At 42.4% G+C, this 24,383-nt stretch overlaps 1 protein-coding gene across 2 annotated transcripts in view; it reads right to left on the reverse strand.

Moving 5' to 3' along the window:
* LDB2 (LIM domain binding 2) overlaps positions 1–24,383 on the reverse strand; it is a 504,537-nt gene that overhangs the window by 319,178 nt on the left and 160,976 nt on the right. The window contains exon 1 of one of the 2 annotated variants that reach the window (XM_030564379.1): positions 18,530–18,545. The exons of the other annotated variant lie outside the window; for it this stretch is intronic. The gene's annotated coding sequence lies outside the window, so the exon portion shown is untranslated. Of the gene's footprint in view, positions 1–18,529; positions 18,546–24,383 lie in introns of those variants that run through there. 2 annotated transcript variants of the gene reach the window in all.

Consider the following 24,383-nt stretch of genomic DNA (forward strand, 5'->3'; position numbering starts at 1 on the left):
ACCCCTAAGACTAAAGCAAATTTATTTTCATTGCGTCTCTGTAACACTGTCTTAACATGAGCTAAACCTTAGGTGCTAAAGGATGAGGGGTGGGAAGGTGTGCGTGTCCAAAACAGATTCTCTATCCTAAGAAATGGTCCATGATCTGAAAAACTTTAAGAGCCACTGATTTAGCCCCTGCATTTTGAATTGATATACCTGTCCTCTATACTGTATTTTAAAGTGATTTTATTTAGTAATTAAGGTAGTTGTACACAGTTTTGATCTCAGAGGAAATCTATTATATAAGAAACCCTCATACACTTTGGCTGAAGCCAATGGAATTTAATGAAGCACTCTCAATAACTTCATGTATAATTGCTAGAATTCCCTGTTTACCAGGAGCTGGGAATGAGTGACACTGGATGGGTCACTTGATGATTCAGTGTTCTGTTCATTCCCTCTGAAGCATGTGGCATTGGCCACTGTCAGAAGACAGGATACTGAGCTAGATGGACCTTTGGTCTGACCCAGTATGGCCGTCCTCATGTTCTTATCCTAGTAAGTCATGTGCATGCAATTGAGGGCAGAATTTGTCTGCATCTTACACATGTAAGAATTAGTGTTTTCAGCTTCCCCTGCCAATACATTGGTGGAAAGGAAGCACTTGGCAGCGATGCAGAATTTGCCCCTCTCCCAAAAAGCACGTTTACTGGAAGAAGGTTGTGGGGGAGTCAGGCATGAACCATTTCTCTGCCTTAAGAACAGTGCTGGGGGAGGATTATGAACAGCATACAACCTTTTCCAGTGCTAGGGGAGGCAATGGATGACCATGGACACGTAACGCCCTAAGAAAAATGTCATTGGAGTTGAAGGTTCAGAACTTCCCCCTGAAAGAGTCCTGAAGCAGAGGATGGTAGCAAGGCCATGAAGACTTCTCCAGTTGTAAGCTGTGAGGTGCTTCCCCTGTGGAGAAAGTTGCTGCCAAGAGGAAGTTGGGCTGTAGAGCCTCCCTAATAATGATTCCTGCAGATGGGGGCAGAGGGCTGCGCAAACCTGGCACCAGAGCAGAGAGAGAACAACAAAGGTGGAAGAAACTCATTCTTCTCACAAACATCCAGACCAGTCTATAGCTATCCAAGCTGACTCTGAGGTTCACCCATCAGCTATATAGTGTTTGTTTCCTTGATGAGGATTATTTTCCCCCAGGCAGAGTACAACGAGGCAAGGAAAGCCTCTGACCTCCACCCAATAAAATAATAACACATGAAATGAGGCAGAAGGCTTTCTCCTCTTCCCCATTGTTTCCCCAGAAAAAGATCTGACAGTGGGAAAGGGCTATAGCGAGAAATGCCAGTCTAATCCAAGTTCACTGTTTAGCAGCAGCAAGTCATGTATTTAAGAGAGAAAGGGAGATTGAATCCTCTCCACTGCTTCCTCCACCCAAACTCAGTTCCTTTCAAGACAGTTGCACACAATTCCTTCTTCTAATAGACATTTTTTTTTAAAAAAATCCTTATTACTGTCAGCTTCTTTTTATTTAAAAATTGAGGCTGTGACAGCGTGTGGGTGTGTGAGCCATGTGAGAGCAAGGTTGTTCAGGCACAATGATTAGTAGAGACATGCCAAACTACCTGCGGGAGATTTTAGAACAGCATCCCAGAATGCTGGTCACCCAATGACCTGCAGATAGCAAGGAATTAGTCCACCTGCCTTGCTACTGCTTACCAGCAAACACAGTTGAGTTACCAAATCACTGCATCTTTCCTCAAATATTGGCAAAATATGTGCAATAAATATTTTAATGCAATTTTAGCAGATTTTTTTAAACTATGAGATTTAATAAAGAAAAAGATTATAAATTACTACATAGATCAATATAACCTGTAGAATAAATCTTTCCAGTAATCATACACGAAGAGATTGTGGCTTTACCTGTTTGGTCTGAAAAGCCACAAAGCTGAGCATTTTACCAAACTAAATGTGGTTTTGCCTTAAGGGAAAAGCCAGAATGAAGCAACACAATGCTATTTAGAAGCGGAAGGATGTGAGGACAGGATTTTCTTTTTTCAGTTTTGCAACTGGAATTTCATTTATCTCAAAGATTTTATGCATTTTAGTCTACTGAAGAAACACCATGGTTTACCTGAAGCTATCCCTCTGGGTTCTTTAGGAATCCATAATGGCAGACAGCTCTGCAGACTTGGAGGAAATGCAAGTGCGTTCTAGTATATCAACGAATATAAAAAGAAATTCCACTATATTGAGGATGATGCTGTAAAGATAAGTAGGGAAGAAAGTAGGGACACTAGATAATCCCCATAGAAGACTAACTCTTTGATCTCCAGCATTTACATGCATTCCTTTACACTTTGTACATTGCTGGCGTTTGATTTCTTACCAACAAAATGCCACTACAACCCACATTTGAGCATTCCAGAAATAAAATTCTACTTGATCTAGTTATATGCCTTCTAAATGCTGAGGGGGGGCAGGAAGTGAGGTCCTCAAATGACCACGATGAATAAGTTATCAGCCAAATGCCAACCACTAATAAGGTCTATTTAGTTTAGCTGCCTCTAAATATTAAGTCAAGTATGGCTTCTGCCTCCTCCACTAGAGTTGAGGGGTTACCATGATTTCAATGTTCTGTCTCTGATCACATAGGCAAGTCATGCTCAAGGGACTGTGTAGGTGGGAATGCAGTAATGTGGACATTTTCTTCATTACGTTTCTATTTGCATTCTGAACCAAGCCTAGTTTATAAGAGTTTTGCATCAAATTGCATGATTAAATCTCACTTTCACCTGTGTGCTTGCCTGCAGCTGCCCTGGCCAACTGACCCCACCAGGGGCTAGTTTTTTCTTTTGATTCAGCTCCATCTTTGAAATATTCACATATTTGAGAAAAGAGAAATAATGAGATATGATTTCTCGCGATATTGCCTGTCTTAAATAAGTGGATATGTACCAAGGGAATCATATCAGTGGGAGTCAGTGTAAGGGAAATGACTCACTAGACTAGCTTAGTAGCTACCTGTAACTACAGAGATTTAACAACAGCTACACAAATACAAATAAATAATATAAAATAAATCATGATGTAGTGTTACTACTTAAAATCCAATTAATGTATTATTAAAATTAAATGGAAACAAATAGCCTGCAAGTATCTGAGCAACAATTCCTTTAAAAAAAAAAAGTGGAGGAGGGGTTAGTATTTTTTATAAGGGTGAAGAAGGGAGAGAAGAGAGAAAGCCAAGTGAAGACATTTTCCTAGATAATAACATCAGAGTACAGTTGGCTGTTTAACTGGATATGCTCACTACAGTGGAGAGATTTAAATTGCAGAGAACCCAGGAGTCAGACAAAGCTGGGAATGGATGCTTGCTTAATATTTGCAACACCTCTCAGGGTTTTAAATATGTGTTATTCATGCCTCAGAGTAGTAGCAATAAAACAAAGTAGTCAGAATCAGGACAGCGTAATGCGTGTTACACATTACCTTAACTTGACTGTGAACGGCATACTTGAAAATGAATGTCAACTAATTAGCCTATTTTAGTTACTCCTCAAAAGCTTTCAGGAGTCTTTTTGCTTCTAGTAAAAAGCCTTACGCACCATTCAGACCAGTTGGGATTCTGAGTATGACATGACACTGCATTCATGAGCAGAAAGTGGAAACCCTGGAAATCCTCATATATTAAAACTTTAGGGAGAGTATTTTGCTTCCTTTCTGCTTAATTAACCTCTATCTGGTAAGCTTCCTTACTGTAATTTCTGATTCCTGCCAACTGTGTCTATGCAGAAACCGTGTTACTGGGACAAATTCATTTCAACCACATTTGAAGTCCAGTTATTCCATTATTCCTTCTGATGGAATGAAATTTGGAGGTAAATTCAGAGATAACACAGTAAGCTCTTTGGGGTAGGAGAGTCTTTTATTATTGCTATACATCAATACAGCACCTAATCCAATGGATGCCAGACCTAGCTGGGGCTGCTAGGTACTACTATACTACAATAATAATTACTAGTAAAATAAAGCCTAGATCATTCTCCACTCTTCCCATTCATTACTTGCTTTCATAGCTCTTTTCTGATGACAGTCAACCAAAGAAAACTATGAACACTAGAAAGTGTAGAAATTTTAGCAGATCACTTCCAAGACATAGCCTGATAAAAGTTAGAGGTACAGATTTGGAATACAGATTCCAGATGATGAAGCAGAAGTAATCCAAGCCTGGAAAGAGGCCATTTTCTATGTGTTTTCCTATTGCAGCTGTATAGACAAAAATCAGAAGCAATTCATATCTGATGGACAAATTAAGTATCTGGCCCCCCAAGCACAGCAGAAATTGTAATCGTTCCATAAGTGTTATCGATCCTGAAGAAGTTGACTGGTGACATTTAACTAATACTGAGATCCAAAAGGTAAAATGCCTGTTTCAAACTCTTAAGATGAGACATATGTATCAACCAGAAATCAACATTACCATTAAATTGGACTTCGCAACCTTACAAATATTTATTATGCAAATGTGAGAGAGAACTTTCTAACTGCACAAAACTGAACACCCTTGTCTGGTCCATTCTCCGAGGCCTCACACCCCATTCATTCCATCCGCCGTCACTTGCTCTCTCTCACCCTCACTCACTCACAGGGGGTTGTGGTACAGGAGGGGTGAGCAGGGCCAGCGCTACCATTTAGGCAGCCTAGGCAATTGCCTAGGGCACCAGAATAATTGGTGGGCGCCGTTTTGCCGGAGGGGGCGGCAGGCGGCTCTGGTGGAGCTGCCGCAGTTGTGCCTGTGGAGGGTCCGCTGGTCCGTGGCTCCGGTGGAGCTGCCGCAGTTGTGCCTGCGGACAGTCGGCTGCTCGCGCGGCTCCAGTGGACCTCCCACAGGCACCACTGCAGCAGCTCTACCGGAACTGCGGAGTGCCGGACCCCTGCAGGCACCATTGCGGCAGCTCCACCGGAGCCGCGGGACCAGCGCATGGGGCGGCGAAATTGCCATCCGCCTAGGGCGCTCAAACCCCTAGCGCCAATCCTGGGGGTGAGGGCTCTGGCTGGGGGTGAAGGCTCCAGGGTGGGGCCAGAAATGAGAGGCTCCACGTGTAATAGGGGGCTCTGGGCTGGGGCAAGGGTGCAGGATCCAGCAGGGAGTTTGAGTGTGAGAAGGGGCTCAGGGCTGGGGCAGGGGGGCAGAAGGGGGTGTGGAGCGCGGGCTCTGGGAGGGAGTTTGGATGCAAGAGAGGACTCAGGGCAGGAGCAGGGGGTTGGGGTGTGAGAGGATAGGGGGTGAGGGGTGCGGACTACAGGCAGCACTTACCTCAGGGGGCTCCCCAGAAGTGGTGACTTGTTCCTTGGCTCCTAGGCAGAGGTGCAGCCAGGCAGCTCTGCATGCTGCCTCCACAGCTCCCATTGGCCACATTTCCTGGCCAATGGGAGCTGTGGAGCCGGTGCTCGGGTGCAGGTAATTCACGGAGCCCCCGGCTATCCCTCCACCTAGGAGCTGAGGGACATGTTGCCACTTCCAGGGAGCTGCGCAGAGCCAGTTAGGGAGCCTGCCAGCCTTGCCAACCGTACTTTTAATGACCCAGTCAGCAGTGCTGACTGGAGCTGCCAGGTTCCCTTTTCGACCGTGTGTTCTAGTAAAAAACTGGACACTTGGGAACCCTAAGCATTTGACCAAATGTTGATGTCATGAACACTACAGTAATTGTCTTAGAAGTCCCAGGACCTGTTCAAATTATCACAATAGTGCAGCAACTGAAAGAATTAATTATAAATAGAATTAAAACCAGAAAATATGTAAAAGTTGATCATCCTCAAAAGAAAACATCACTACACAGTGATAAAGTCTGATACTGTTTGAAAAAAAAAAAGGAACAAAATGAACACTTGTCTGCGTTACAGATAATCATGTAGGAAGGGGCTGGTAGAAATCCTATGCTTAGTGTAACATTAATGGCTGAGGGCATCTATGCAAATGCATAGGTAGGTAGGGTCTAAAATATAGGTAGTTCACTCTTTGCTTAAGTAGCTGAATTCCAAACATATACTTGGGTAAAATAATGAAACTAATTATCTCTTGTCCCCAAAAGTGGTCCTCATTCAAATCAATGATCAATGTGTTGCATTGTCTCAAATACAAGTGGCACAGTGCACAAAGCATAACCCCCTCTCAGTTTCTCTACTCTATTTTGTAATATGAGTACTGAGGAAATAAACTAAATTAACTCTTCCTAGAGCTAATGGCCGTAAGGAACCAGAGGCATAGGCGGGCTGGCCTAGCAGTCACAGTTGGGCTGGTGTCCACAGGTCAAGGATGGCCACAAGGCAGCAGTAGCAGTAGTCAGTGAGCAGGGATGGGCATAATCGCTAGAGCTAGAATTGATATGCAAGAGCCAGGATCAGAGTCAGGCCAGAGTCAGAGATCAGAGGTAATACAAGAATGGAATCAGGAAGCACGGGTTAGGTCAGAGTAAATGGAGGTTGGAGGCTGGAGACCAGAAAGTAATGTGAAGTCTGGAGTCACAGCAGGCCAGAAGTCTGCATGGTTGTTCAAACAACGTCTTGGGATACCTTTCCAGGTTACATAGTGAGCATGGGCCAATCAAAGGCTGCAAGGTCCTTTCACTCTGGACCCTTTGGGCAACACTTCCTGTGGTGCTTAATCTCCACAGTGCTGCTTGGATGCAAGTCTTCATGGCCTCCTGGTGACAATGGGGGGGGGGAACATCAGCTGTCCCAGGCTCCAGGGAGCTGGGTTCTAGTCCCACAGATCTTTAAAATGGCATGGCAACACAGCTACTTAATCATTTCTATTCCAGAATGAGAGTGTGCTTTAGTCTTACCCTGCAGAATTTTCGAAGTATTTTTCTTTTTAAAAAATGTTTCATGTCTCTGCATCCCCAAAAACCAAGGAACAAAGTACATGTTTTACAGAAGGTATCATCTGATTTGCTGCTTCTTGAGTTCCTCTCTTCATTTCATCTTTCTAAGAATACACACATTAAGCTTCCTAGAGTGAATCTCCTTAGCAATGAGATTCTTCGTTACAGAACCGGCATGTTTTTTCATACAATAGAAGGACTATTTCTTACCGTTTACCTCTTGATCCTCCAAATTGTCTGTTAGTGGTTTCTTGGAAGGAATATTTTTCTTGATTGCTGCTACCACTATGTAGCCCATTTCACATATTAACAGAAATGTTGGCATTTTGGCTTTTTGAATTCCACTAGCACAACTTCCCCCCGCACCTCCCAACTGACGCCAAAGGGGCACGGGGGAAGGTGCGGGTTGTTTTTTTTTTTTTTTTTTTTTTTTTTTTTAAGCCAGTGATGTTGTTTTGCACTTAATAAAAAAAAAAAAACCTGCATAAGAAGGAATTGAAAGTCAAAGGGTAAGTTCCATTTACATTTTCACTGACTGACGTGATCAGCAATATTCAGACACAGCAATGAAGAGCTTGGAAAGAAAGAACTGAGGTGCGTGACTCAAGAAAATAAGTTTTACTGCCAAAAGCTGCGATTTAGCTGCTAGAGCAATGGGCATTCTGTACATTTGGAAATAGCAATGGAGATCTTTTGGTGTTTGGTCTGGAACCAAAAAGAAAAAATATTTAGTACCTTTTTCTGTATTGTTTGTTTGAGACAGGAAATCAGGGAAAGTCGTGAGCAGAAGTTTTCCCATAGGGTGAAGTCTGAGGGACCATGGAGTTTTCTGCTTGGTTCTGAAGACCTGATCATTCAAGCTTAATCCATTCTTCATTCACTGAAATAAGTTAATGGGAATTTTGCTGCAGGATTGGATTCATGATGTATTTTAAAAATCCTGTTACAGGAAAGAGGTGTGCATTGGTTAGTCTTCATCTTTCTGTCTATGTCCCTGTAGCGTAAGACAGCCTTTCAATGGGACTATTCGTGTGTGTAACGTTAAGCACATGTATAATATCTGCAGAATCAGAGCCTACACTCTCGGCCACTCAGGAGAAGACAGAGAAAGGAGAGGAGGGGCAAAAGAGAGAAGCAGTATCCTTGCAATGTATTCTGTGCCAGCAACAAGGAAACGTAAACCATCACTGATTTTCAGAGCAAGCACAAAAGCCAATCAACCAGTTTCTATTGTTGTTACAAGCTTGGCAAGAGAAGGCATATGTGGGGCATGGTGGAACGGATAGCAACATTAGTTGTAGTAGTAGGCAGTGCCTCTCACATTCTGTCACTAACTTCAGCCAGAAGAGGTAGATGCTACTTCTCTCTTCTCAATAAAAAGAATCCCTTTCCTATGAATAACTGGCAAGTTCCCTCTTTTCTCTTTAGTTTTCAACATATACAGCTGTGTTGCATAGAGCGTAGAAATCAACCTTTCTGGTCAGCGGTATTAAAAAGACTTCTGCCATTTCCACAATTCACTCAGAGGTTTTGAGTCATCTCCAGTCCTGTAAGATTAATAGGATCGGGTATCATTGATGATGAGTAGAGAGTGGTTCTGGTTAGTATAAACCCCTAGTCAATAAGGGGCAGTCAATTTTCACATGGGCTGATGCTGCCCTTGGGTCTCCTACAGGAGCCTCCCAATCCTGGGCAATCTCACAGTTCCAGGCAGAAGTCCAGCTCACTCCTGGGATCCTTTGTGATCCAATTACCTCTAGATTCTGGAGGCATTCCCATCACAGGCTGTTGGCTGGGAGCAGCCTTCCAGGGCCCTTTACCCATGTGAGGCTTGCAGTGTCAGTGTGCAACCAAACAAGGAGCAGAGAGAGAAGAAAAACCAGCTACTACCCAAGGCTGGGCTCCCCTTGTTACTGGAGTGCAATGGTAGCCTCTCTTCCTGGGCAAACTCCCCACCCCTTCAGCTTTTTAAAGCTCCCCATTGCAGGTGGAACATGTGTAGATGCACCTTATTGGCACTGCCTGTGCACAGGTATGCTCATTAACCTAACAGTGGGATGGAGGCATGTCCCATCACAATGCTTATAAGTGGTTGGATTTTGGGTTACTGCATTACCACTATGGGAGGATAGGGCCCAGGTTTTTTGATCATTTTAAACTGTACCTTATCAGAACGTTTATTATGTTTTACGTATCTAAATAATCATTGTAGTCAATGACAAGCATGAATTATACATACCTAAAAACATTAGATGTCATAATGTGTGTGCTACATTGTTAGGAGATATAGGGGCAGAAATCCCCATGGGAAATGGCTTGGGTTGGGAAGTTTTTTGTTTTGGTTTGAGTATTTGTGCCTGACTGAGCACAAGCTCAGGCACAAAATACTTTTGCTAAACTGGTGAAGAGATCAGTGGTGTTCTGCACTGGGGAGGGAGTGAGTGGAAGATTGAGGGAGGAGAGAAGTGTGCTTGCGGCATATCTTCCTGGCCTACTCGAGCTCAGAAATAATAAAAAACACAAGAAGATAGAGATAGGGAAAGGATTTTGCTTTGTGACCAGCTTTGAAGCCTGTTTTTGTCACCACTGAAGGCACACCCATAGCATGCAGCCCTCCTACCTCTTACTCCCCTGGAGAAGGGTTATGTTTACCCCTTTCCCATTAATGATTGTCTTTATAATAATTTCAAAAGAGTGTAAACGTCTTTTACGGGAGAATGAGGGCTGCCTAGTGAGGGCTTTAAGGGCATGAAGACATTAGTAAAATCATTTCCAGCCACTTCATTGATTTTTAAAAGAAACCTAAACAATGCAATTATGTCAGCTAATTAAAATGGTTTTTTCCTGTTGTTCTGAATTCCTTTTTGAGCATCATTACTTTCCTTGCAGCAAATTTCAGGACTTTGGTTTAACATTTCAAGTTAAGGAAAAAGAGGTTGAGTAGAAACTTAAAACTGTGCAGATGTCTTTGTGTGGTATGAGTATTTTTTATGTGGACAGTGAGAAGACGAGGGGCTGCATGAGCAAGGGCTTGAATGATTTCTAATGAATAGGATATTTTTCAGATAGGGTAATAGGAACATTAAATATGGAAAGATATTTGTTTTTTTGCTAGTGTTAGATACCAATGATATATAGTCAGAATAAAAACAAACAGTTGCAAAGGGAAAAGTTGACAGGTCTAGTTAACACACCAGTGAAAGCAGCCGATGACGTGTCAACACATCTAATTTGTTATTATTACTATTATTTCTTGCTGGTAGCCTTAGGGCATAAGAATGAGGGAAAAGACTTGGCAAAGGTCACTGTCCTAGAAGATGACACCAAATAAAACAAAATAAACTTATTGTTACTGGAACAGACTCTCAGAGAGGAAGTGAATAGGATGCTAGCACAGGACTTGGAGCTCTGGGTTCAAGCCCCTGCTCTGCTGCACACTTCCTGTGTGACCATGAGCAAATCAATTAGGGCCACATTTACAGAGGTATTTAGGTACCTGTAGATGCAGTAAGCATGCCTAACTCCCACTGAAATCAATCAATTTACATGGGAGTTGGGTGCCTGAACACGCCTGAAAATCCCACTAAGTGTCTATTTGCTTCTTTAGGCATCTAATACCTTTAAAAGATTGGCCTTTAGTACTTCTGCATCTTGGTTCTCGATCTGTAGAATGGGAATAATAGAACTCCCTACCTCTTGTGAGAAAAAATACACTAAAGAATGATGTGCTCACATAATAGGGGCCAAGTCAGTATCTAAAGATGGATGACCTAACTTGACGAGTGCATACCACAAACCTATTAAATCTAATGCACAGGGACAACTATATCAAAAAGGCTATTACTATTACAATATTTTTAAAGATAAGAAGGAAATATTCTTGAATGAGAGTGATGGAAATAATATTTTCTGTTACCAGGACTAGAAATCTAGCTGTAGATCCCTATGGATTTTTAAGTAATGAATGATTAATAATCACTGTTTTTTTTCTCCAGCTTTCATAATGGCAACGTCTGTGCATGTGTGAGTGAGTGAGAGAGAGAGAGAGAGAGAGAGAGAGAGTGTGTGTGTGTGTGTGTGTGTGTGTGTGTGTGTGTGTGTGTGTGTGTGTGTGTGTGTGTGTGTGTGTGTGTGTGTGTGTGTGTGGAACAAAGCCAGGTTAAGAGGAGTCAAAGGGAATGTTTTAGATTAAGTCAGATGTGACCCGTTTGAAATCAGAAGCATTTGAGTGGCTTTAATTATGAGCCTAGGAACAAAAGTTAAGCAAGCTTGAAGATAGCTGCTCTTTCACTGAGCTTGGTGAACTGGTAGAGAACTTTTAGAAGTCTGCCAGCTTTACAGCACATAGGTTTTAAAGCCTCTCATTTCATTAAAAGACAGACAAAGAAAGAAACTACATTTTTAGAAGTAATGAAAATCCAACCTGTCTACCGCTAAAGCATTTAAAGCTGAAACATGTTCAGCCTTCCAATCCAAGAATGGAAGTAAACTAAAATGAATTAAAACACTATTGCTTTCCTGTAATCTGTGTTGTAGCATACGGTACATGTCTGAACCTCAGAAATTCACCCCATGCTTTCCTGATGAAGAACTTTGACTTAACTAAATAGATACTTCATTACAGCAGCAAACTATATAAAACCCCAATGGGCTAATCTAGGAAAGTCACATCAATTAGTCAGTTGTGTCAAAGAAGCTAGCACACCATAAATGAGAGGCTTTGGGATCTCTGAAATCATTACAAAGATTTCAGGTAAACAGCAACACAAAGTGGAGATGACGTATAGCGGATGTGCACATGGAAAAAGTTATAGGGCTTCCCTAACTGCAAAGTTCAGATCTCAATAAAAACTTTATGAAAGTTCAGGGGATCTTATATCCTGTGTTTTGGACTGATCTTTCTTTAGGGAAAAAAGCCACCCTTCCCTACTCCAAAATCAACATCTATTTCCAGAACAGAACCCAATCTTTATAAGGTTCTGCAATGTTCAGGATCCTCTCCTCCACCCATTTGTGTAGGCCCAGATGGAAATGTCACAAGAAAGGCTGAAAAGCTAGTAAGAAAAAGCTAAGTTTGCAGATGCAAGAGGTCATCTGGTCATGAGAATATCGAAATCAAACCCTAGCTCTGCACTTCGGGGCTCTTCCTTTGCCAGCAAAGAACAAGCTGCTGTCCTCTCGCCCAACCTCAAAAAGTGTACCACAACAGTGTTCCTGTGAGGCACCTAAGAATTAGTAGAAGACGCAGATGATCACAAAAGTAGTTAAATGATAGTAATTGTTTATCAAAACCACCTAAGTACAGAACTGGCTGAAGATTTTCCAGTGGAACACTTTTCTGTCAGGAAACGCTGATTTGACAGAATCAAAACACTCCGTGGGAATGTGTCAATTTTGTCAAAACTTTTGACGGAACCCAGTCAGGCAGGTTGGCCAGCCTGGGCTTACTCAGCTCCTTGACTCTTTGGAAAGCTGATACCCTGGGCTGCCCAGCTCCTTGGGCAGCTACCTGTTCCCCATGGATTCAGGCAGCAAAGGGAGGCAGCTGTTTGGTGAGCTGGTTCCTTGACTCCCCAGGCAGATGCCTTCTGGGTCTTCCTGCCTCCCTAGGTAGCCAGATCCCTGTTAAGTCAGGTAGCCTCTGGGAGGCAGCTGTCCAGGGAGTTGGGTACCCAGGAGAACACCCAAAAATTCAGTTTGTATTCTCTCAAAATGGAATTTTTTCTCCCGTGGAAAAAATCGGTCCCCCCCCTCCATTTTATCCTCATTCATAAAGATAGTTTATTTTTGCAGAAAATTTTTTTTCCATGGATGAGAAATTCAGTTTTCCAGCCAGCTCTAATGAACTGGGAGAACAACAACATGTAACCCATGGATTGCATGCAGCCTGGTCAGGTCATGAAATACAGACTTCCTTGCCACTATTTTAATGAAACTACATAGCGAATACAAAACTAATCTAAAATAAGTCTGATTGCTAGCATACTCAAAACACACCAATTCTATGTTCCTATACATCTTCCAAGGAAGTTCATATGTAAACAAATATTACGGGTGTGTGTGTTTTTAAATTGTGTATGTAATATGTGCATTTATACATGAATTAGTTACTGTACTGGCTCTGAGCTCCTGTTAAGTGGCCACTCCTGAGCAACCTATTTTAGAAGGACCCCCACCAACTCAAAGCAAATTTAACTCCTGACTAGAATAGAGCCGTGGGATTCTGTATTGGTATCTAGTGCATTCTGCATACATAGTGGCACTTGAGTTCCTAAGCCCCAAAGTCATTTTTGAAAATGGGACTTAGGCTCCTAGGTCATGCAGATGCCTTTGAAAATGTTGCCTCATGTCTCTTAATTGACACTAAGTTTAGGTTGCAGAAACTTCATTCTAAGTCTGCTGCTCAGTATAGTTGCAGCAATTAAGCAATACTGTACAACATTAAACCGATATTCAAGCACTCACCCAAACCTCCATGGGAGTAACTGTGACAGAATCTTCAATGGTTCCTCCCTCCAAGGGTGGGAGAACCTGACCACGCCCAGTTGTCTCCACCGGGTGGCTCCAACACAGGCCCCACTTCCTTACTACTTGCCAAGGGGATACTCTGCCATTTGTGGACCTTCTTAAGTCTCTCTAGAGGGAGGATCAAAATGAATGCTGATGCATTTGAGCATAATCCCTCCCTGTAGCCCCAGGGGGTTGCAAGTCTACAGTGCTGCCAGAGATCCAGCACCAAATAGTGAGTTTTGTGGAAATTGCTCTAGCCGGGCCTTGGAGGCAGGCTCTGTTTTGTTACCTGCACAATTTAGGCTCTAACCCCTCCCCCCCCCTTTTAGCTACTGAAGGACCCAACTTTTCTCTCCTGTGGGCTCTGGGCTAACATCCATTCCCAGTGGACTCAGGGATCTGCAGATCTGTGGGCCCTTTTACCAGTGAAAGAGCCTAACACAGTAATCTCCCTAACCTCTATTAATTAACAGTTACCAAAACAGAATACACATGCTAAGCATACAATGCTCACCACTCCCAATAAGGGAGATGAACTTTTCTTGAGGGCTAATCAAGATTAGATCGTCCAGGGCTCCAGCTTCTGCACGGTATGGTTGGCAGGGTTTTGAGGTCTGACAGCTCTGATCTTGGGCTGTGTCCTGAAGTTAGGTTCCAAAGAACTTCCTTTTGGAGCCCAGTTTATACAGTTAAAACTTGGGTCCTATGTAGCTATACCGTAACCAATCATTTTAAACTAAAGCACTATAAAACAGTATTTTTCACCAATTCTAGCCCATTACAAAACAATTCTGTAACCATTCTTAGCACATTATGAATCAATTCTTTAACCAATTATACCTGATCACTTTCGTTGATTTAAATCTTGCAAAATTAGTTATACAACAGACAGAAATAATTAAAGAACCAGACAGAGACCATACAGATAAACAGTAGAGAAGCAGGGACCATAGAGGCAAAACAATGGAAGTATAGATTTCACAGTCACAACTGTTAAGTGGTTTCTTGTCAGACAGAATGCTATCAAACAAAGTTTTCTTTAACCATCTTAAGATCTGTTTCTTTATCTGGTGTTGGTGGCTACCATTAGGACAGGGGTGCCTTCTTAACAGCCCAATATTACATTGTTTTGATGCAATTTATATGGAACATGAGGATGTGACTCTCTTCAACTTAGCTCATGGCTGCTGTTTTTACTGCAGAAGACGACCTCAGACCTTACACGCCTGTCCATTTTCCCCTGGCAGCCCACTGTACTCTCCTCAGGGTCGCAGGGAAGGTGTCCTGGCTCCTCCTCCTGCTTTTTAGAGCGCTCCTGCTGCTCCCCTACACACTGCAGTTTCCTCCCCTTTATAGGCCTCCTCCTTATCATGCAAGATTGACAGGGCTGGAGTGGTGGAGCTAGTCCCTCCACCAGGGCCTCTCTGACACCTTTCTTGGCCATGTAGTCTATGCACCCCACCACAGTAACTATGATATTCTTTTCTGTGTTCTGCACCTTAAATTGAAAATATGCCTACACATGTGTTGGGATAGGGAGGGACAGGGCTATGAGGCAGTACAAGAGCTTACAAAGTGACACTCTACTTCCTCACTCAGATATTTTATACTTGCTCTCTCTCTGTTACTTTTCTTAATCTAAAGTAAGTCCCCTAGACTGAAAGTACATGATTTGCAGTGTGCATATGGGAACACACAAAAAGATGGTATTAAATTGTGTCTGCTATGTGCATATTTTTCCCTTCCCCATTTTCAAAATATACCATTTAACTGGTATAGAGTGAAAAAACAGTCCAGACCAATTAAGAACCACCTCCCCATCACACAAAACCTTTGCCCCAAACTGAACGCAGACACTTCAAAAAAAATGTGGTTAAATTCCTCTCTTCCAATTACCCCCATTATTTTACATTTTTACCCAATTTGGGGGTCTGGTCAGCACTGGATTGCTGATGTGTCACAAGAAAGGCTTTTGCTGACCAACCAGAATCGAGAGGAACTTGAAATTTTACAAGGAAGTCTTTCTCCCAAGACTTCTGTTCCAAATGATGCAAGTCCTAGAGCATGGTTCAAACGTTCATAGACTGCAAAATTTTCGAGACAGAGCCTGTGTGTGTGCACAGTGCATGCCACAAGGTGGGCAGGATCCTGGCTGGTGACTCTAAACACTCCTGCAATATAGATATTAAATAATAATAAATGAGGGCCTGATTTACATAGGTATTTAGCCATCTAAAGGTGCAGGGAGGTGCCAACTGGAATTTACACTAAGCAGGTTAGGGACCTAACTCCCATTCAAATTAACAAGAATTAGATGCCTACCCTGATTAGGTACTTTTGAAAATCCCCTGAGGTGCTATTTTCCTAGGTTTTTACAATAGTGCTCATCACCAAAACTGTATTTGAGAGCACCATGCAAATTAAAAAAAAAAACCAAAACTCGTAGGGTGTCAGTTTCAGATTTTGGGGTGCTTATCTCTTTTGAGGTTCACCTGTCTCTACTAACTAGCAGAAGTCATTATTTTCAATACTGAAATCCCATTACATCTACATTCTGCATTTCCTGGAAAGGTGCAATGAGAGGATAGAACAGGATGCCTGAGTTGTCACATTAAAATTCTTTTAGGCAAATATCTAATTTGAGTAACTTTCAGAAAATAATTTGCATCTGAAGAATATGTCAGAGTTATTTAGCAGAAGATGGGAAGCTGAACTGAAATGTAAATGACTGAGGTCTCCTTACAAAAAGATAGCTCCAGTTTTTAGCACAGACATTTCTCTTAATAAGGTTTTCAAATGATAATGTGCTCCTTGAAGAATGTTAAATGTCTGAATTGTAAATTTCAAATTGCCGCTGCATGATGAATTCCAAGATGAGAAAAGGAAGGAAAGTAGTAATTGTTTTTGAATTCCAGCTGTATGTAAGCTACTGAAAATTCATATTTCATTTGTTGGTTTTGCTTAACTTTAACAAAAGCTGGAGATGCTAATGTAGAAGTGATTAATGGGAGCAACACTGGATAGATTTCTGAGTTATGCCACTGGAGAAGACATCTGATAGGTAACAATAAGAGCTGGTCAGAACTGAGAATTTTTGTTGTGCAGGAAATTTGGCGATTTCAAAATTTATTTTCTTTCCAAATCAAAATGAAAACAATTTTTTGACATTTCCCATAAAATTAAATTTTGGGTCAATCAAAACATTTCATTTTGATAGAAATCAGAATTACATTTGTAACTATAATACATAATAAGACTGAAAACAAAAAGTCATTTCAATATGAAAAACTGAAATGTTCAATTTGGATAAGGCCAAAACAGATCTTGTTGCAATGCTTCATTTAAAATGTTTTTAAACAAAATTTTATCAGATCAACACATTACAGCGCAGAGTTTTGATTTAGACAAATCAGCATTTTCTTACAAATAAACATTCCATCAAAACATTTTTGATGTGTTCTAGTAAGTTTCATGCGTCCATGCTAATCAAGCATGGTGAGGTTCTAGCCAAGAGCCAAGTTCTATCCTCAGATAAGAATGTGAAACCCACATTGCCATTAGTAGGCTGAAGTTTTGTGCAGAGCAGACATCACTTCAAATCCTAGAACATAATGTGAGTTGTACTGAAGCAACCTTGGCAATGAACTAAGAACATCTGATAAAGATATGGGTGAAGGGTAGAGTTTCCATAAGGGTCACAGGGACACATTTTGTAAAATGCATCAAGACCTGGACCAACAATACCATGCCAGAATTAGTTTAACACCACAAACAGCAGTGAGCCTATATGCTGCTCTGTCAACTACTCATTGTGTGACCTTTGGCAGGCACAAACTCTCTATCCCTCAGATTACCCACTTCCATTCCTGCCATCGTTGTTGTAAGACTCCTTTAACTTTTGTCAAGGGCTCTGAATCTCCAGAAAAAAGATCCAAAATATTTATTACCTGCTATCCAACTCGATCCTGGCTTAAGAGCTGGCCATGTTACTGTGAGAGCCCCATTCTCCAGAAGAGATTCAGACAAAGGTACTATAATAGTATGGGGAGAAAAGCTAGTTTATTCTCCAGATTGTCTTGATGAGAGAATTTGTAATTACTTCACCAAGAGCAGGGACAGATCAGACAGAGGAAAAATGGTTTCTATCAAAAAGTGGAATAAAATCCTAATTTACTACCCCTAAAGGACAGAAATGCATAAGGCACTAATGAATCCACCAACACCTCGCTTGTCTTCCCCTACTGATACAAATACATACGCTGATGTGGACTTAAAAGATTCATAACAAAATTATTTTTTAATGTATAGACATGTTGTATCCTCTAATCCATGAGAACTAATGAGAACAGGGAAAGAAAAAGCCATGAGAACAAATGAGAACAGGGAAAGAAAAATAAAATCCCTCAGACAATTACATACCTTTTTGTGACTAGGATTCTTTCAAGCACAATGTATAGTTTTATGTAAAATAGGCATGGAGCTACAGAATTGTTTTGCCTATAGATGCCTGTATGTTCACATGTGGAATTTATTCAAGCACTCCATTAAAAAAAAAATCACAATAGCTTAATAGCCACCATTTGCTGTACTCGCACAGCAGCAACACAATGTCTCAGAACAGACATTTCAGCTGCCTCTTGCATCTCAGGCAAAGGACAAGTGCAAGTGCAACAATGCACAGAGAACAAAACAACTCTGATAACAAAGGGAACATTAAATACTGGCATGGAAATAAGAAACAAGGTCTTCCCTTCAAACATGGGGAAGGCACACGAGTTCACATTTGATTCCAGTGTGTTTTCTTAGTAAGGTTCCAAGTATCTCAGAGATATAAAATGTAACACAGACTTGCTTCGGTTGCTATGGTAAATCTACTTTTTTTATATGGTTTAACTGAAGAGCACTGTACACAGTTATATAACTGTCCAAAACACAGCTTTGCCCCAGGCAACTTTTATTTACACACCCTTCTTTTTTAGCAAAACTTTGTTATCGTTGTTTCTAATTAATATGCACACACTGTGCACCGAAACAAAACGGTAGTGCCGAGGCACAGGAAATTGAATTCCAGCTAATGAACAGCATGATATTTGCAACTTTCGGAACCCAAATCTGTCAGATGCTAGGATGGAAATACTTACCTGATGAATTCCGAAATGGGTGGTGTGACAGTGCTCAGGGTACCCAGGACTCTGGGTCACCTTGTTATCGCCTGCCTCTAGAGAGAGAGGGAGCCTTTCTTGCTGTAGTGGGGTGTCATCTCCCTGGCACTGCCAGCCTTCAAGCCACTAGCACTCTCCTGAAGGCTTATGCCAGCCCTTCCTTCCTGTTTCTGGCTAGTAACAGATGCACTGCAGTCCCCAAGTCCCTTTGAATCATACCCCTATGATATGCAGCCCGACACTGGATACTTACAGCAATTCCATATCCTCTGCACCCGTGTATCCCAGTTTACCAGTTTTACCTTAAACCATCAGTCCTGTAAACCACACAGTACTTGTGAGCACTTACAATTACACAGAAGTAGAATAAGAGAGAATAAAGATTTAACTGGAAAGAGGAGAGTGTGATGGAAATAAATGATTACAATACAAACCAAAATCATAAACTGTGAATCTGGGTCTATACTTATCAATAGCTACAGTGACACCCCTGGCACCCCAATATTCACCACTGTCATGTAATTAGGATATGTTTTGTATAAAGTATGCCTTATGAGGTATCACTCAAAGTGATCTGCTAGACATTCATTTCTCGTTGGATTGTGTGTGCTACCATCGTGTGTGAGGTTATGAAGTTTGGCTATGTATGTGTTACTGAAACATGTTGTGAGGTTGAAAACACCCACAAGCAGCCTTTCAGGTACAACAATAAAAAGGCCAAACAATCTTAATGGCTTATTGAGGAAATGCACACATGCACAAGGATTACCCCAGGAACTGTGTACAGTAGAAACATGTCAGAAATAGCACTGCACAATGGGAACTGTTTGATCCAGGTCACAGCAAAAGAGCTTTCCAGCAACTGGGAATAAAATCTGTAAGGGGGACAATCATTCTCCCTACAACACACCTGGAAACTCCTGAGGGGTTCCAAGTGTCACCCCAGGGGGAACCTGTCAGTTACCTTTTCTGTCTAATTAAGTAGATTTCTCCCCCCTGACCCTCCAAAGTTTAGTTCGTTGAGTGTTGGATGGTTTCTCAAGAACCAGGACCCAAACCTTCATCAAAGCAATCCCTTCACCCCCCACCACCAGCAGTTTTCACCAGTGAATGGATCTAGAGTGCCTTTCCCTACACTCTGTCCTATTATTTATTTATTTAACGTTTGCATATTCGCCGAGCCAAGCAATAGTGTTCTTAGTGGCCAAATGGAGTTCTCAGCGCCCACTCTGATTAGAAGCCACTCCTCAACAATGTGCATCATTGTTTGATCTGTCTCACAGCTGCAGTTTGGATTATCTCGAAGACCCCAATGATGCTGGCTGACTGCACAAGGCCTTGCCCAGTCTGGAATTGGTTAAGGAGGGCGCACTGACAACATGGCAAGTCAAAGCCGGGCAGGCAAGCTGTAGGGTCTATGACAAGGAACTGATGTGTTGTTGATGTTAAGCACCAGTCTTCCCACCGGGACTTCACTGTTACATCTGGTGTGGCAGCCTTGACCATAGTGGGTGTCGTGATGAAAGATGTGTAGCTGGTGGGCTAAACAGGTAGCTGAACAAGGGCAAACTTGGGATGGCACTTGCCTTCTCAAGCAACTTGTCAGCTGCAATCTCCCCCCTGATGAAAGGCAGAGAAGTTTGGCTTAGAACTGGAAGCCATGGAAGATGAATCTGTTGAATAGCTCCCGTGATGATGTGCATTGTTGAGTTGAGTTGCACGTTAACAAGTTTGGTGTGTGCCAACGGACTCTATACTAGCACACCGTACTCTGCTATTGAGTATGAGATGGCAAGGCATGTGGTCCTTAGAGTTGGAGCATCTACTCCCCATGAAGAACCTGCAAGTTTGCTAAGATGGTTGTTGCATGCTTTGTCCTTAAGGGTCACACCTAAGTAAACTGAGTACGCTTCATGTTTCAGCCTCTGGCCATACATTATGATGTTTAGTTCCCACTTAGCATTGGCATGGTGGAGGTAGATTGTGCTAGAGACTGTCTTGCTGGTGCTAGGCTGAAGGTGCCATGTCTTACAGTAGTCGGCCAGCTTTGTAACATCATCACTCAGGGTCTTCTCCAGCTTAGAGAAAGTTAGAGCCTGTAGCCCACAGTAGATGTCATCTGCAAAGATGATCTTCCATGACCAGGTTGGTGGCAGGTCATTGATGTATAGATTGTACAAGGTTGGGACTAGAACAGACCCCTGGGGTAACCCATTCATGTGTTTTTTCTAAGCACTTCTTTTCTCTGGTCATGCCACATATGTTTGGACTACCATTCCAGGCACAGTCCATCTGTCACCCACTGAATACTGTGATGTTATCTGTTATATTGAAAACAGTCTTGTTTCTATTCACAGGCAGGGTGAACCCCAGCCTTGTTGTAGAGCTTCCTCTCTACTTTTGATTGTTTGTTGTGGTCTCTGATGGTTTTCCATTGATTGTTCTGGGATGTTGTGAAGGGTACACACTAGAACCGTGCAATATTTTGTCAGTTGACTAGGGAGGGGTAACAGCTCCCTCTTGCTGAAGTGGGTCATCGCCAAGACGCATCACCTCCTGGTGACCAATTTCTATTCCAAGTCCATAAAGCATACTTTCAATACAAATACATTATTCCTTAATATTGCCTGTACATATACCCTTAAGTATATGCAGCAGTTTGTTTTTGAAAATAAACACTGTACCACTGATCATCCATATCAGACATCAATCTTTGTGGCTAAAAATGATACCCCAAGAAAGGAAACACGATCACAAATAGTATTTCCAAATACATAATTGAGGCCAAATTTTTGGAAGATTTCGAACATGCAGATGTGCATGCCCAGTTTTAATAGTTTTTTTATTATTTGTTAAGTATTTACAGTGTGCTCAGCTCAGTAAAAAACCACAAATGGACACATGTCCCATGTAGGACAGTCTGAAAGCTAAAGACTAGACAGAAACATACTGGGAGACCACGACAAAGGTGCTTACTTACGTCTTTACAAAAAAAGTTATACAAACCTGTGTGTGTGCATACAAGTGCATGTGATGTATAAGGGGGTGGTCAGGGCATTTTATTGATGTTTACTGTTGTGTATCTCACAGGAGTAGTGGGTTCCAAGAGGGATTTGAATCTGTGTAGCTAGCAAGTATCCTGCCAATTATTAATGGCATTGGTAACGCCAAGTTAACTTAACAGTGGCAATTATTTCTATGATATTTCAAAAGGTTTATTGGGGACTGAGATAAAATTTACGGAACTTATTTTACTTCCTTTCTGATCTTTCCTACTTAGTACTGGCCAAACGCACAACGACACACACCCACTGAGTCTCATCAGTCATTGATTTAAACTAAGGGTCTCAAACTCAAATGACCATGAGGGCCACATGAGGACTAGTGCATTGAACCGAGGGCCACATCACAGACACCCCCGCCTGCTGCCTCTGGCCCTGCCCTCACTCCACCCCTTCCATTAAGCCCCACCCCTGCCCCACCTCTTTCCAGACCTTCCCTGCTCCATCCCAGCCCCTTCCCCAAAGTCCCCACCCCAACGCTGTCCCCAGGGAGTGCAGGTGGTATGCAGGGGGCTCAGGGGGCTCAGGGCAGGGCATTGATGGGTGGGATGCAAGAAGGTGAGGGGTGCGGCAGGGGGCTCAGGGCAGGGAGTTCAGGAGGGGTGCTGGATGCAGCAGGGGGCTCAGGGCAGGGAGTTGGGGTGCAGGGGGGTATGGGATGTGGCAGGGGGCTCAGGGCAGGTGGTTGGGGTGCAGGAGGGTTGTGGGATGTAGCAGGGGGCTCGGGGCTCAGGGCAGGGAGTTGGGGTGCAGGCTCCAGCCTGGCACCACTTACTTAGAGCGGCTCCGGGGTGGCAGCGGCACTGGGCCAGGGGCCAGACCAGGCTCCCTGCCTGCCTGCTTGCCCTGGCCCCCAACCCTGCGCTTCTCCCTTCCAGGAAGCAGCTGGAACCGTGTCCGTGCAGCCCCTGGGGAAGGGGGAGGGGGAGGGGCTCAGAGTTCTGCACGTGCACTGCTCTTGCCACTCCTCTAGGTACCTCCCACGAAGCTCCCATTGGCCGTGGTTTCCTGTTCCTGGCCAATGGGAGCTGTGGGGGGGGGGGTGCCTGGAAGGAGGCAATGCAGTAGCTCTCTGCCTCCTTCCCCCTTCCCCCCCCAGCCTGAAGGAGCATGCTGCCAGCTGTTTCAGACAGTGGCGTGGGGCTTGCAATGCCACAGGGGGCAATCCTGTGGGTAGGCAGAGAGGTGGCAGGGGGGCGCGGGGATCTTGGCGGGCCACACGCAAGAGTCCCGTGAGCCGTGTGTTTGAGACCCCTGGTTTAAACAATGAAATCTGATGCTCCCAACACTCCAGTGTTAGCTTTAAAATTTATTGTATATATCTATACGTTTTATGGGGTATTGGGAAGTTGTATTTTTTTGTGCAACTCATGGACAATATTTAACATAGGGGAGTTCAAATGCATTTTATGAAAATTAGAAATGTATTGTCTGAAGCTTCACAATGCACTATTAGCCTTTTCCCTTAATTCTCTTGGATTTTGGCTATTTTTAAAATCAATCTATTCCCATATCCAAATATCACTTTCAAATTCAAACATAAAGGTCCTCATCACATCTTTTGCAAACTTCTTTGATTTGATTTCCTTTAAAAACATTTCATGCTCAGTCAGTCAAAGAAAACCGGAGAAATGGCCATATATGTACATAAGGTAGAAAGTATTTTAACAATCAGTCTATCTATGATATTTACATAGGGTCAATCATATTCTAGGTGCTGACGATGCACATAATTCACAGGACAAAAATAATGTTTGGACATATTGCATACAGCACATTAATTCTGGCCCCCTAATATTAAGGGTCTCATGACATTCATTTATTTTACATGTCATAAGGGTATGTGTTTGTATGTATTGTACATTAACTGTTTCTAGATATATACTGTCTATAAATATACCCGCCAAGAAAAAGCATTTTTACTTAAGAAAAAAACAGGCATGCTGTGAATCAGCATTAGTCATTAAAATGATAACATTTCCAGTACAATGCCCATAGTTAATGTCTTATGCTTTCATGTTTCTTTTACATCTATGCTGTTCAAATGTCAGTGATTTTAGCACCGAGTTTAACCTTTACACATTTTTTCCTCTTGCTTCTGAGACATTTCTAGTCTCTTTCCTCTGTTGCCTTTCAATAGTAATGGGCTAGGATGCATCATACACATATATGCACTAGTATTTGAATCCCTCCAAGGCATTGCATGGCAAGTCTACTGAGTGACACAGTTCTTTCAATGTATACATACAGATCAGCTCTAAAAGCTTGTTAGATCAGTCAGAAGTATGGTACAAACAAGACAAAAGTCTACCTCCCAGTGCTTTATGTGCTAATCCTTGGAGGCCTTCTGTGTCTTACTATCATACACTGGTTTCTGAAAGTGAAATGGAGAATTTATAGAACTTTTCAAACAGAAGTTTGATGCTCCACACAGTTAACAAAACTTGTTAAAAATGTGGAAGTGTAGTCAGGAGAATCCTTGATGAAAATCTCATTCCAACCATTCATTCACTAAGTAACCTCAAGCAAATCCATTAGTGATGCTTTAAAATTGGATATAAATCAGGCCCTCATTTAAAAAAGAAAAAGACAATTAAGTCTCGTTTCCCCAGTAAAAAGCTTTTCTACATACAAGTTCTGGTTTGAAATGATCACCATATCTCCAACAAGAGAGTCCCTCATTTCAGGTATTCCAACTATGGACCAAAACATTCTGAAAAAGTAAGGAATTTTATAACATCAATAAAAGTCAAGTAGAAATAAGGTGAGTC

This window comes from Gopherus evgoodei, chromosome 5 (assembly GCF_007399415.2).
Source record: "Gopherus evgoodei ecotype Sinaloan lineage chromosome 5, rGopEvg1_v1.p, whole genome shotgun sequence".
Taxonomy (NCBI): Eukaryota; Metazoa; Chordata; order Testudines; family Testudinidae; genus Gopherus; species Gopherus evgoodei.